The sequence below is a fragment of the Chenopodium quinoa genome, unplaced genomic scaffold, assembly GCF_001683475.1.
Source record: "Chenopodium quinoa cultivar QQ74 unplaced genomic scaffold, ASM168347v1, whole genome shotgun sequence".
NCBI classification, from domain to species: Eukaryota; Viridiplantae; Streptophyta; class Magnoliopsida; order Caryophyllales; family Amaranthaceae; genus Chenopodium; species Chenopodium quinoa.
The window spans coordinates 1,851,028-1,862,206 of NW_018743175.1; positions in this window are offsets into that span (position 1 = coordinate 1,851,028).

Sequence of the window (11,179 nt, forward strand, 5' to 3'; positions counted from 1 at the left end):
GCACGAGGGTGCCAAGTGAGTGTTCGGGCATACTAGCAAGGTGATAGCTTGTGTGCTCAATTTTCTACGACACTTAGTCATAAATTCGGACTAAGGCACTAAGGGTGAGTGCTTAGTTCAACCAAGGTGATTAGGGGATTTTGCTCCCACCAATCGGAATGCGCCACATGGGCCAATCAGGTCCTGCCAAGTGTCCCCCAGTTGGAACTGTCAGGGCTTGCCACGTGGCACACGCTTATTCGTCCACCTTGGACCTATTATGTCATGACACGTGGCATACTCCATGCCTAATGGAGAAACCGGCCACCCAGGCCCAACTTCCGAGGGAAGCCCAATCAGCCCTAGGTTAACCTAAACCTAGGATTGACACGTTTCCCAAGGTTATAAATACCTCCCTTAATCCTCATTAAGGGGGATTACATGAATTACACGCTAAAAACTCACATTAAACACTCTCACCTAGAGAGACCCAATCACTTTAATTTCCGCATTAATTACTCCTTAATCAAGTACTAACTTGACCGTTGGAGGCGGAGCTCCCACCACCAGGAGTCTCCGTTGTTTTGCAGGTACAGGCGTCCGGTTCCAGTCTCGGAATTGTAACTCTCCCGCAGGACATCAGAAAACCCCGAAACATTTGGCGCCGTCTGTGGGGAGAGTACTTTTGAGATGGCATCCAAGTCTATACCGACTCCTGAAGAGAGGCGTCCCCTAGACGACCCTCAAGTTCAGTCGGACCACGATACTGAGGATGAATTTGAAGTTGAAGCTCACACAGCTTCAGACGGGACCCTAAGGGCCCGACGTACCCGTCATACCAAAAGGAGGGAACGGGAACATCTTCAAACTGGAAGTGAGCCAGCAGGCGCACCGCCTGTTCGGCAGCAGCCGACTGATGGGTCTGCTCCCATCACAAGGAACGAACTCATGACCTTCATAAGGGACTTCAAGGGAGAAATTCAAGAGTTGATCAACAAGAAGCCGCCTGCTCTGGACAAGGAGCAGTCGGCTAAGAAACCCTCCTCTTCACAGAAGAGGAAGTCAGTTCAAGGGCGAGAGGCGACTCCTCATCCTAAATCTAGGAAGCGGGAGCCACCTGCCCTTGATTTCACAAAATACCGTTTTCCTACTCCAGGAAATAGAAAACCTGTTCGTCATATTCAGGCGGACGGGTCGAGGAAATCATACACAGACGCTCGGCTACTGCTAGAGCAGAAGAAGAGTGACCGATTGTCAGAGTCGGCCTCTACTTCAAACTTCCAAGACAGTCTGCGAAATACCTCGATGAGGCATACTCAGTCGTATCATGAGAGTCAGTCAGGCGGCACCTCCCGTCAGTCCGGCTATCATAGCGACCAGGCGGTACCAAACTTACCGTTTGTACCGCAACAACAGTATTTCTTACAGCCACCTCCGTTTGGTGGACATGCAGCAAAAAATGTCCAACCTATGGACTGGTAGCTACGGTTTCTTAGACTTGGTGAACAGCCGTCGGCCTTCTCCAAGGAAATTACTGAAGCCGCTCAGCCGGCCAAAGTGAAAAATGTATTAGTAGGCGCCTATGACGGCACTACTAACCCAGAAGACCATCTGATGGCATTCACCAACCTGATGTACCTTCAAGGGTTGGATGATCCCACTTGGTGCAAGTGTTTCCCAGCGACTCTCAAAGGAATCGCACAACAATGGTTCGGCAACCTGCCGATTGGTTGTGTAAATAACTTCAGGACGCTTGCTTACTTATTCACCTCCAACTTCGCCATGAACATCCCTGCGAAGAAGACGACCCTTGATTTAGGAACAATTCAGCAGGGCGAGAAGGAGGGGCTTCGTTCTTACATCAGGCGGTTTAACCTGATGAGAATACAGATTCAAGGGTTACCGGATGAAGTAGCCTATACTGACTTTTTCAGAGGTCTCAAGGACGGGTCGACCTTCAAATTTGATTTGGTCCGAAAGAGGGTGGCGACTCTTCAAGAGGCCTTGATTGAAGCGGAAGCCTATATACAGGCGACTGATCTTTGTAGTACGGTAAAACAGTCGGACGGGAAAAGGTTCGACAAAAGAGAAGGACGACAGAAACAGTCGTCAAACAAAGACGAGAAGAGAAAAGAGGTCTGGGCGGCTGATTCCTCTAAACAGCCGGCCCAGAAAAAGAAAAAAGAATTCAAACCATACTCCCCAAAGTATGCGTTTAACAAGGATAGCCAATTTATCCTAAAGGAAATCAAGGGACGGATCTCAATTGAGAAGTCGGTCCCCATGAAGGGTTCTGCAAACAACCGGAACCAAGAAAAATTCTGTGCTTATCATGAAGATGTTGGTCATCACACCAATGATTGCATCAGTCTCATGCGGTATCTGGACCGCCTGGCTGAGCAAGGTGATCTTGACATTTATGTCAAGAAATCTACGGGGAACACTTCCTCAAAAAAGCAGTCGGCCAAAAAGAATCAACAGGCCGACAGCACCGATACAGATGATGCAGTCGTCTACACCATTGCAGGCGGCTTCTCAGGAGGCGGCCCCACTATTAGGGGCAACAAAGACAACATCAGACGGTTAGATGTAAATTCCGTTCACCAAGAACGACCCTCCAAATATTCATTTCCTGAGATTGTCATCACTGAAGAAGATCTAGGAGGGGTAAGAGGGCCGCATGACGACCCTATCGTTATTGAATGTAAAGTGGCCAACCAGAGAGTTGGCCGAATCCTCATAGATACCGGAAGCTCCTCAGATCTCATCAGTAGCAAATGTCTGTCGAAACTAAAATATCAGACTGATTGCATACATCCGGCATCCCACCCTTTAGTAGGGTTTGGAGGAGGAGTCGTCCACCCACTGGGACGAGTGGATTTACCCATCCGCCTGGGCGAAAAAGGGGAAGGACGACACATGGTAGTCCGGTTCCTGGTAGTAGAAGAACTCTCGGCCTACAACATGATTCTGGGACGACCAACCCTGAATAATTCCAAGGCTGTTATAATCCCATCTCTTATGTTGCTCAAGTTTGAGAGGGATAATGGAACAGTCGGGTCCCTAAGGGGAGATCAGAAGATGGCCCGAGAGTGCTATCTCTCGGATGTCAAGCCCACTGTTATGGCCACTAGGTCAAGTGGTGGAAAAACAGACCTTGACAATGTCAAGGAGAGTGCGCCTGTTCAAGAAGCAGGCGGCAAGAAGAGAAAGGCATCCCAGACAGGGGCCGCAAGAAAAGACAAAAAATAGCAATCATTGGCAGAGGAGCGGTCGGATGAATTCCGCCCTCAGCCGGCAGGTGAGCATACGGACTTGATCTTAGACGTCACGTCCTGAGCGAACAGTCAAAGTTGGGACGACTGCTCTGAGAGACCTTGGTGACGACTTTCACAAACTATTGAAAGAATACAAGGACATCTTTGCATTCGAAGTCCATGAAATGCCAGGCATTAGTCCTGATCTGGCGGTACATAAACTGGCCGTGGATCCAAAAAAGAAGCCGGTACGGCAGAAGAAACGGAACCATGGCGAAGAAAGAAGTCAGGCGGCAGCCGCCGAAGTTAAAAAATTACTTGATGCAGGGTTCATTCGGCAATGTTACTTCCCAGACTGGGTTGCAAATGTGGTGCTTGTTAAAAAGCCGAATGGCACCTGGCGAATGTGTGTAGACTACACAGACTTAAACAAGGCGTGCCCCAAAGACAGTTACCCTCTGCCTAAAATTGATAACCTGGTCGACTCAACAGCCGGCCATGCTTTGATGAGCTTTATGGACGCCTACTCTGGTTTCCATCAAATTCCTTTATGGAAGAAAGATCAGGAAAAGACGGCCTTCGTCACTGATCAGGGGTTATACTGTTACACGGTCATGCCGTTTGGTCTTAAGAATACCCCGGCCACTTTCCAGCGAATGATAAACACTGTGTTCTTTGATCAGATTGGGAGAAACGTCGAGGCATACATTGATGATATGATTGTCAAGACTAAGCTTCAGATAGATCATCTGTCGGACCTCCGAGAAACTTTCGCCACTCTCAGGCGGCACCATGTCATGCTCAATCCCAAGAAATGTGTCTTTGGAGTTGAGTCTGGGAAATTTCTCGGATTCCTTGTCAATCAGAGAGGAATAGAGGCGAACCTTGACAAGGTGCAGGCGGTCATTGACATGCAGTCGCCTCGTACCATCCAAGAGGTTCAGAAGTTAACAGGTTGTCTGGCGGCCTTGGGAAGATTTCTAAGTCGATCAGGCGACAAATGCCTATACTTTTTCCAGGCAATTAAGAAAAAGGCAAGGTTTGAATGGGGGCCGGATGCTGAGGCCGCCTTCCAGAAATTGAAAGTTCACTTGCATTCCTTGCCGAGGCTGGTCAGCCCTTTGCCCAAAGAAGTACTCTACATGTACCTGGCCGTCTCTGATCATGCGTTAAGCGCTGTTCTCCTTGCTGAAAGAGACGGCTGTCAGCTCCCGGTCTACTTTGTCAGTCATGTACTGAAAAATGCCGAGTTGAGGTATCCCTTAGTGGAGAAATTTGGTCTTGCACTCTTCATGGCTGTTAAAAAATTGAAGCCCTACTTTTTGGCACATGCAGTCGTCGTGTACACAGACCAACCTATCAAGCGGCCACTGACCATCATGGAGTCGTCAGGCCGAATAATCAAATGGGCCATAGAAATACAGAGCCTCGAAGTTACTTTCGAGCCTAGAAAAGCAGTGAAGGGGCAAGCCTTTGCTGACTTTATTGTTGAGATGACTCGTCCTCCTGACTCTCAAGTTCCAGACCAAGTCTGGAAGGTATATGTGGATGGAAGCTCTACTTCAAATGGTTGTGGAGCAGGCGTCATATGTCAGTCGCCAGAGGGCGACAGGTACGGGTATGCTCTACGCTTCAGTTTTCAGGCCTCAAACAATGAGGCAGAATATGAAGCTTTACTAGCCGGAATCCGCATGTGCAAGGCGGCAGGGGCAAGAAAAATAGACGCCTGTTCCGATTCACAATTGATAGTGAGTCAGTACAATGGCGAATACGAAGCAACCCATCCGGCCATGATCAAGTATTTACAGGCGGTCCGACAAGCAGCCGACTCCCTTGAGGATTTCCATCTGACCCAAGTGCCGAGATCAGAAAACAACCAGGCGGATGCACTTTCGAAATTAGCATCATCCGCCTCCTGTGATACTCCTCGAACTGTTTTTTGGGAAGTAATGGTTAGGAGAAGCATTGAGGAAGAACCTATTGCAATCCTAGACAGAAGCTCAACCTGGATGGATCCAATCAGGGCATATCTGACAAACGGTACCCTGCCGGATGATCATCAACAGGCGGCAGCACTGAAAAAACGAGCAACCAGTTTTGAAATAATAAAGGGAGAACTTCACAAAAGGGGGTACCTTCAACCCTTCTTAAAGTGTGTTACTCCAGAAAAGGGACGAGAGATACTAGACGATCTTCACTCTGGTTACTGTGCTTCCCATATAGGCGGTAGGACGCTTGCTCAACGGGCAAGGCGGCAGGGCTACTTTTGGCCTACTTTAGAAGCAGATGCAATGGAGATGGTGAAAAAATGTGACAAGTGCCAAAGGTTTGGCAAGCTAATTCACCGTCCGGCTACTGACCTCACTACCATTCATAGCCCACTACCGTTTGCTAAGTGGGGCATGGATATTCTGGGTCCATATACGCCTGCTACAGGCGGAAGGAGGTACATACTTGTTGCCGTCGACTACTTCACTAAATGGGTAGAGGCGGAGGCTGTAAAGGGAATCAAGACGAAGGATGTAATTTCATTCATTTGGAAAAATGTCATCACTCGGTTCGGGGTTCCCATGTCTATGGTTTTTGATAATGGTCCCCAATTTGAGACGTCTGTTCTCAAAAGCTGGTTGGGTGACCAAGGAATTGCACACTACTTTGCATCTGTCGGCCGTCCACAAGCAAACGACCAGGTAGAAGCCTTTAATAAAATCATCTCAGACGGTCTCAAGAAAAAGATTGAACGAGCAGGCGGCCTATGGGCGGATGAACTACCACATGTTCTCTGGGCCATTAGGACGACTGAAAAAGGGGCGACTAGAGAAACTCCATTCCTCCTAACTTATGGTGCGGAAGCTGTTCTTCCAATAGAACACTACGAGCCGACTCTTCGAGTAATGCTATATGACGAAGAGGCAAACTGGGAAGCCATGCGCCTGGCATTAGACTCACTTCCTGAAAGGAGGGGCAATGCTGTCTTGCGCCATAAAATTTACCGCCTGAGAATGACTAGATCATACAACAAAAAAGTACACAGGCGTCCACTCAAAGTGGGGGACTTTGTACTTAGAAAAATGGAAGCAGTTGGTAGGGCTAATGAGTCTGGCAAACTAACTCCCAACTGGGAAGGACCCTACCAAATCTGTGAAGAGGTCAGGGACGGTACCTACCGGCTGGAAACACCAGACGGACAACCGTTGCCTCGAACTTGGAATGTAGATAATCTTAAGAAATATTTCTTTTGAATGATGTAAATAATCAAGGGTTACTTAATAAAAGTTTGCACTTAATATTCAATTTTGTACTAAGAGGGGCACGCCTACTAACAAATAGTCGGCTACTCTCCATGTTTAATTTTTATTCTTACTTAAAAGGGGCATGCCGTCTGTACCTTTACAGTCGGCTACTCTCCATTGAGTTTTACTCTCTTCAGAGGGGCATGCCGCCTGTACCTTTACAGTCGGCTACTCTCCATTGAGTATTTTACTCTCTTCAGAGGGGCATGCCGCCTGTACCTTTACAGTCGGCTACTCTCCATTGGATATTTTACTCTATCTTCAGAGGGGCATGCCGCCTGTACCTTTACAGTCGGCTACTCTCCATCGAGTATTTTACTCTATCTTCAGAGGGGCATGCCGCCTGTACCTTTACAGTCGGCTACTCTCCATCGAGTATTTTACTCTATCTTCAGAGGGGCATGCCGCCTGTACCTTTACAGTCGGCTACTCTCCATCGAGTATTTTTACTCACCATAAGGGCATGCCGTCTGGACATATAGTCGGCTACTCTCCATAGAAGAGGGCCGACTGGTTCCAAAGACACAGCCACTTAGCTAAAAAAGATTAGGCCCTGGTCGACCCTGTGCCTAAACAGGCGGCTACCCTCCTCTTACTTAGCACCTACGTTCACCAAGAACTAACCAAGGCCACAGGCCGAATGATCAGACCAGGCGCCAAGCCAACTGATCCAATCTTCAAAACTAATACGACCTGTCCCCACATCATAGCAGGCGTCCGGCGGCATCCCTTCGGATGAAATTCGTCGCAGAGAGCAGCTCCCTTTTGGGTGGAACATTGCTCTATAAACTAATTACACGGCACCTATAAGACTGTCCCCAAGGGCAACCACGTAGCCGTTTTTGAGACAAGGATAACTCTATCACTAACCAAACCAGTGGTAGCAGTTGACATCTGAGTCAGATGACCGCCTGTATTACTTGGGATAAATGCACGGGGTACCTCTTGAGTTAATAGCCAACAACATTGGCGAATCAAAAGGATTTGCCGGCCTCCGCCGCCTGGTACCTTTACTACTCAAGCATGAGTGACGGCGACTGAGTAACACCAAAGTTAACTCATAGTCACTCTCTCAAACTTAGTATGGAGCCTAAAAGGTATGAGTCGTCCGCCTGTTTTTAGCAAACAGGGGCTCTCAACCACTACTCCTGCTAGGTTAACAACTTATGAGTTAAAAGCCAACAAACATTGGCGAATAAAGGGGAACAACCGGTACCCACCGCTTGATACCTCTACTACTCAGTTATTTGGCAACTAGGTAACAATCATGTTTACTTGGTCAGACCACTTTCCTACTTGGTTAGTTTTACAAATGACAGGACCGCCTGCCTAAAGGGGATCCAGTCTTTAAAATGGTTCGAATACCGATTGGATAAATGGCCGACTGATCGTCTAGCCTGGAAACAGACAACCAGTCGTCCAGGGGCATAGGCGGCGTGACTAACTATCCGTACCTGTCTGCAACTATCGGCCATGTAAAACAGTCGGTATAGTGTACAATTGGATATCAGAATACTTGAACAAATTTGAAGCAAAACAAAAAATTCATTAAAAAGAAGCCGGTCATCAAAGACCGGCAAAATATTCAGAGCCCCGGCCCCCTGGCCGGGTAAATACAAAACAAACGGCACGCAGGCTGTGGAAAGAAGACATAAAGCTTAAGAAGGGGGCAGATCTTCAATATTAGTAGCTGCCGCCTGGTCAGCACTCTTCTTGATGGACTCGGCTTCAGCTGCATCCTTCTTTGATGCATTACCCCCAAGCGGCACAAGCGCCACTACCGGCTCCTCCTCCTCCAACGCTTCCTCCAACGCCTCTTCCTCAGCAGCCGCCGGGATCTCTTGATTATATGTATCAGAACACTGGCGGTACGTTTTTTCCCATGAGGCAAAGTCGGCATTGGGGAAGAGGCGGCCCCAAGTCATGCGCTGGATTTGAGCAGAGTCTTCCACCATCTCCCGGACCAGCTCTTTCTTTTCTTGCTCGGCCTTTTCCGAGAGCTCCTGAGTAAGACTCTTCTCCTGGGTCACCAGGCGTTCCTTTACGTTGGCCAAGGATTTCTCCAAGGCTTCGTATGAGGACATCTTGTGGCGAAGAGGTCTCAGCTCGGCCTTGAGGTTGTTGATGGTCGCCTCCAGCTTGCCATTCCTCTTCTGGGCCGCCTCTAACTGAGCCCGGATAGCGGCGGTAGCCTGCGCCTGATAATAAAGAATATCAATGGTCAGAACTTCATTTTGGGCAATTTGAAACATTGCCTTATCACAGTCAGAGGCGGCCATAGCTTTTGCAGCCTTTACCTCTTTGTTCTTCCGGTCAAGCGGCTTGCGAAGGCCGTTCACTCGGAGCAGGGCCTAAGTAAAAAGGGGAACAGGCGTCAGTTTCCAAACAAAAAGAAAACAGGCGTCCTGGAAATCAAATACTCAAAAATATGCTAAGTATACCTCAGCAAGGACCCATGCAATCCCGTCTAGGTCAAGTGTGCCGACACCCCTGACCGCCTCCCTTTCAGCTGGAGGAACGGCCTTGATCATAGACTTGGCCACCTCGACCAAGTCAGGCTCCTGAGGGCCGGCTGCATCAAGCATAAACAAACGGATTAGACCTAGTAAAGAAGGGAGCAAGTCTAAAATTTACAAGGACAATTTCATACTTCTAGGTGGCCCAGCTGGAGTTTTAGAAGAAGTGGCCGGCTGTTTCTCAGCCGCCGCATGTTTCCTGGCAGAACCAGGAGAGCTCGCAACAGTCGTCCTCCGGGCCTTGGGGTACGGCTGTTGGGAAGAAGAAGCTCTTGGAGCGCCCGTCTAAAAAAGAAGAAAAAAGTCAGGCATAAACACAACTCCAAAAAGAGGGTGAAAGGTTCGAAGCCCACCAAGGGTGCCCCCTTGTTGGGGGAGTCGGTTGAAGCTTGTTGCATGATGGAGGCCTGCAACATGGCCGCCGCAGTCTTGGAGGCGGTAATTTTGCTCATAGCGTCCGCTGCAAAAACAAACAGCAAAGTTAATAAAAGTTATAACAAGAAATGCACGGAACAGCAGAGTATTCGACAGGCCGACTACCTCTTGAGCACCGACTGCTGAGGCCACAGGCGGCCAAAAAGTACTCGTCGTAGAGCCATTTGAAGCTCGGGACGCAGTGCAGGGGTACTTGCTCTCGTACCCCTGAAGTAGAGTTCACCTTCGACTCTACTTTAAAGAGTCCTTTATCAAGGATCTTTTTCTTAGCCTTGGGGGAACAGGCGGCATGCTACGGCCGCCTGCAAGAAGGGGCGGATTCCTGTTCCACCTGTTGAAGCGCTTGTTCAGCTCTGTGTCTGAACTCTCAATGATGAAGAAGGTGCACCGCCAGTCCTTCCATTTGTTTGCTTTACCTCTCGTCATGAGGTAGCCCCTGTGGCTCGTCAATTGATACCAGCCGGTACCGCCTGCCTTAGGGGTCCGGCTGAGGTAGTTCATGTGGGCGAAAGCCTCGAAGCTCGGCTCCACCCCGTGCAGTTCGCACCCGGCCACATAGCCGAGTACGTTGACCCAGGAGTTCGGGGCTAACTGCCATAACCCCAACTCATACCCATCCAAGATCCGCTGAACAGCCGGATGTAGTGGGAAGCGCAGCCCAGCCTTGATGGCCGCCTCGTAGCAGCCAAAGCAGGCGCTATCATAACTGGTACCATCCGGCCAGACGACTGTGTCTTCTGGATCCGGCACAAACACTAAAAAGCTGGGGCCCATTGTGTGGTTTGCGATAAAGCTCTCCACTTTCTCTTGCATGGCTGTGATCCGGCCCCGAGGTACCGTGCAGTAGTAGGGGGTATTTTGCTCTCGGTAAGAGGCGGATGGCTCCGCCCAATCGTCCCCCTTCTCAACTGCGTGAGAAAGCCTCGCCTCTTGCAGGCGACTGTTTTTCTCTTCTGTGTCCAGAGAAGCATGGCCAGAAGAGCTAGACTCGGAATCGTCCTCTGACGAGTCCGAAGAGGACGACTCCTCCCCTCTCCCGGAGGGGCCCGCCTCCTCTCCTTTAAAAGGAGCAGGAGAGAATGAATAATTGTCAACTGTGAAATGGGAAGGGATCACTTTGATTCCTCCCTCAGAACAGCCGGCTTTCAAGCCGCTTTGTTTCACTTCCACATCTGGCGCCTAGTCAGATGTTTCACTAATTGGCACCTTGTGGGAGGAGTCGTCTGAGTTTGAGATCCTGGCAGTCTTTTTTGTTCTGGCCATCATACTCTGCATAGACACATATACAGTCGGACTTTGTATAAAGGGCAAAGATGGGTCCAGAAAAGGGCAGGCGGCACTCCTAGTCCTAGATTCAGCCGTCCCCGGTGACCGGCTGATCACTAACCTAGGTCGTGTCGTATGCTTCCGTGGTGTCATTTCAAAAAAAGGATAAAGTAAAAAGAAAATTAAGAGTAAGAGAACCGACAGTTACCTGAACGAGTGACGATTGATGAAGTTCTGAAAATCCTTTGCAGTCGGCTTGTCAGAGCAGGCGGTAGGCAGAAAAGTCCAAAATGTCAGAGCAAGTTCAGGGGTCCGAATGTTCTCTCAAAAAGTTCTCAAGTGTGAAAATGACTGAAGTCAACACTCCTTTATATAGGCGAAGTGAGAAGGCGAAGGGTCACTTCCAGAATTCAAAATTTGGGCGGGAGAATCT